We start from the raw sequence: 4,268 nt of genomic DNA, 5'->3' as shown, positions 1-4,268 counted from the left end.
ACACCCCTGCAGTCTTCATCACCAACTCTGTCACTGTAATCTCGCCAAGTAAGGCCACGCGAACACCACAACACTGGCGCTGATTGATGCTCTCCCGCTGATTGGTCTGCCTACGTATTCCACCTTGCTTTAATTTGAAATGTTCGCAGAGTTTATTTTACCCCTACCAATCCATAAGTTGATTTTAAGATCTGGTTATCTGCGCTTGGTTTATCAGGCACCTTGGAGTCAAATTTGGATCTCGTTAAAAATAAGACGGAAATACGAGACCCAACCACCGAGTGACACGAGAACATGTCAGTGTTACAAAGGTGGCGTCCTCAGGGAAACTTACAATGACAGGAGTGGTGACACAGCAGGAACTTACAATGACGGAGGTGACATAGTATAAGCTATTACACCCAGGTTTTTATTTCCGCTTGTATATGAGCTAAGAAACTATATGGCTAATGCTGAAAATACACACTGATGAGATAGTGGAGCATGAAAAAAATTCATTAAGAACAATTCACACGTTATCAAATTTTAAAACCTGTGTGAAGCCTACAAATTTATTCATGCAGTCTGAAACTTCAATATTAAAACTAATGCGTTAAAGTGCTCGAGATAAGTAGCCATAGTGTATCATTAATGTTAGTAATAACGTGATGTTTGAGACCAGAATATTAAGACTGCAGTTAAAATAATAATAATAAATGCATTGTATCATAAATATCAATAACAATGTAGTGCTTGAATCTTCAGTATTAAAAACAAATATCTTCACTAATCATGACAGGTATAATTACCATATTATTTATGCCGATAATAATATCACATTTGGATCTTCAGTATTGAGCCAAATATTATCTACAATAATCATGACAGGTATACTTACTCTATCATTAATATCAATAATAAGCATTAATAATTACCGTCAATTGAGCTGATGGCCGGAGTGTGCCGGACTAATGGACAAAGAGTGGCGGGAACAGTCGTGGCTTAATTAGGCTGCGTGTGGCGGCGCGATGAACACTATTACTGTATTACAGGTCACATTAAGCACATTAACATGTTAACTACCCATACATCTCATCTGTCCTCAACAAAGGGATATGTATCAACACAACAATGTCCACCAGCAATGTATCCACCAAGAACGAACGCTACCCGCCTTCCGTGCAGCCTTCGCAGTAAAATGTTTATAAGTATTTCTGGGCTTACAATGACCTAAATTTAGACCAGAGCTTTTTAGAATTGGTTTTTCCACCTTTGAAAAACAAGTGGCATTCTCCCTAGAAATCAGAAAGTTCAGGTTATTTCCATTCAAGAAGCCTCAATTTAAATGTTCGACTATCCTCGTCAATAAAATTATAGAAGTTAAGCTCTTTTCATTCAAGCAATAAAAAGAAATATTGTTTTCGCCCTCGAATAATCATAGTACTTTGTCGTTTGCACCAAAAACAAGACAGTATTCATCAATTCAGAAGAAACAAGTCTATTTTTCTAAGGCAAGAACGAAGATACATCCAGAAAATAATGACGGGCGAGGTAAGAGAACACACCCAGCAAGGTGGAATGAAGCATACTGTAAGGGAAGGAGGTGAAGAGAGAGAGGAGGAAAAAAAAACAGCAGGTCGCTACAAACTGTTTCCCGGACGGAGGCTCAACTGCCGAACAAGAGAAAGAAAACAAGTGAGGCAAAAGAAAAATCAGTTCCGTTGATGAGAAAGTCGGGCCAAAATTATAAAGAAAAAGCACAGGATTCCTTACAATTGTGATAAGGGCGCCTCTCTCTCTCTCTCTCTCTCTCTCTCTCTCTCTCTCTCTCTCTCTCTCTCTCTCTCTCTCTCTCTCCGCCGCCGCTCCTCGAGACAGGTGCGCTATCCTTTTTTCTGTCTTATATTTTCTTTCGTGCAGGTGAGTGAAGGGAGACTCTAATGAGTCCGGCCTTTCTTTTTCCTTAACAGGTGAAGTGGGCAAAAATTAAAGTAAAAAGAATGAAACTGGAGATTTCGACAAATAACGATCTCTCTCTCTCTCTCTCTCTCTCTCTCTCTCTCTCTCTCTCTCTCTCTCTCTCTCTCTCTCTCTCTCTCTCTCTGAAAACTTTGACGAAGAGGTAGTGTTTTTTTTAAAGATTGGAACGTGAAATTATCAAAATAAAACAAAAATCAACACGTTGATTACGAAAAATATAGACGTTTCATCACCACCATCATCATCATCGCCACAAGACAAGAATCCAACCCAACGTTCTCCACATCTCTGCAACACACGAGATGGTACACATCCAGGGAGAACGAAAGCCCCCAGTTAGATTAGATGAAAGTAGGTTAGGCTAGAAATTCCAAGTTCTCTAAATATGGCGTCTCATCCTTATCATAAATGTCCTTATTTGGCAGCCTCCACCCTAGAACCCCGCTTGTTAATTTTCTAGAGTCCTTTCCCGGCCCTATTACGGGTCCATTTTTTTCCATTCTTTCGCATATACCTTAGGATACACCTAAAACGTAAACATAAGGTAGGGAAGAAGCGCCCCCGTCCTTACGTGAGGATCCATGGGGGAAAAACCCTCCCCATTAGGTTAACTTAGATTAGCGTCCTTGAAGCGGTGTTCCAGGTTAGGTTAGGTTAGGTTATACATAAAAGTCCACAGCGACTAATTTAACCTAACATTAACATAACTTAACCACGGGCCGGCTTCTCCCTCCCTTCTCCTAATGGTCAATAACACCTAACCTAACCATTGGACCCCCTTAAGGACTTGGGCACCCCTCCCCTTCCTTGTATTTGCGTATTAGGTATATCTAAAGATATATGTGTAAGAATGGAACAAAATAAACCAGTAACTAGGACGGAAAAGGGCTTTAGAAAATAACCTACCCTCCAGTTTCCCACCTAATCCCCAAGACTGTTTGAGGGATTTAGTGGACAGGAGAAAGGATGGGGGGCGGGGTAAAGGATGGTAGGAAAGGTTGGGGGGATAGGATAGGAGGGCGGACGGACCTGTTATAAAGAATTACCATGATCTTTAATTATGTATGAACCGAGAAACTAAACCTTAGACTGTGAAACTGACAATATTATCAAGGCAACTCGAGGCTCTCAAGCAACACAAGGGTATTTCCCCAACAATGATCTTTTTTTTTAAATAATCTTACCTCTGCGCACGGTTAATGGCGGGGAGGAGGCCGGGGACGAGAAACCAGTGACCTAACCTCTCTTCACGCCATCCGCCTCCATTTCACGCTTCCATATCTTCTTCCACCCCCGCACGTCCTCTACGGGCATCCACACGCGTAATTGAATAACCAGGTCCGCTAATTCACCACACAAAGCGGAAAATCTCACAGAAGTCACAGTTATCACTCTCACTTCTTCCTTCCCGACTGAGTGAATGATGGTGGTAGTGGTACAGATGCCAGCCAGTCAGTGCCCGCCGCTTGTACCTAACCCCCGCCCACTCACCGCCGGCCAATCCACACTGTCTTGAATGACGTAATGGCGTTTTCAGTAGTGATCCCTGTTATAAAAGCAATCTCTTTACTTACGAAAAAACGAATCATCAGTAGATAATAATAATAATAATAATAATAATAATAATAATAGTAATAATAATAATAATAATAATAATAACTAATCATCACCAACAACAGCAACAACAATAACAAATAAACTGACCCAGACTTAACTACCAGTTTCCCTCCTACTTCCTGCAGTCTCTCTCTCTCTCTCTCTCTCTCTCTCTCTCTCTCTCTCTCTCTCTGTCATGAATGAATTTAAAATGCTGGATTGACTGCACCGGATTCTCCATGTTGACCATATAACAAACATTATTGCCAGTGTTGCCAGATCTACTGAAATATCGGGACAGCTACTGAAATTGCTATGAATCTCAAGAAATCCCGACTTATTGCCATAACCTGCATTTTTATAGCTTCAGAAAATCTACAGTGGTTATGATTTCCGGTAGTTGAAAATCCATAAAAACTAAATGAGAGAGAGAGAGAGAGAGAGAGAGAGAGAGAGAGAGAGAGAGAGAGGTGACCAGGGGAAGGGGAAAGGACACTCACCGACACCTGTATCTTGCGACGCCACAGCCACTGCCACCCAGCCAGGCTTTTGGTAGCTCGCAGCTTTTCGCAGTCAGTCAGTCAGATAGTACTTACTCGTTAATGTCGTTACTGTCAGGAGACCGGCCGTTTCGCTGAGGTGCAGGGTGGTGCTGGGTGGTGCAGGGTGGTGCTGGCTGCTGCCTGAGCATCTACCTAAGATAGACGAAAAGT

General features: G+C 41.8%; 1 long non-coding RNA gene across 3 annotated transcripts in view; it reads right to left on the bottom strand.

Moving 5' to 3' along the window:
• LOC135105448 (uncharacterized) overlaps positions 1–3,460 on the bottom strand; it is a 135,183-nt gene extending 131,723 nt beyond the window's left edge. For 2 of the 3 annotated variants that reach the window (XR_010270849.1, XR_010270848.1), the window contains exon 1: positions 3,144–3,460. This is a non-coding gene — a long non-coding RNA (uncharacterized LOC135105448). The remainder of the gene's footprint in view (positions 1–3,143) is intronic. The other variant, XR_010270847.1, reaches the window with a different exon arrangement.
• Between the last annotated feature and the right edge of the window lie 808 nt (positions 3,461–4,268).

The sequence above is a fragment of the Scylla paramamosain genome, chromosome 12 (assembly GCF_035594125.1).
Source record: "Scylla paramamosain isolate STU-SP2022 chromosome 12, ASM3559412v1, whole genome shotgun sequence".
In the NCBI taxonomy this organism is placed as follows: Eukaryota; Metazoa; Arthropoda; class Malacostraca; order Decapoda; family Portunidae; genus Scylla; species Scylla paramamosain.
The sequence above is the reverse complement of the archived record's forward strand: the minus strand, read 5'-3'. Positions and strand labels throughout refer to the sequence as shown.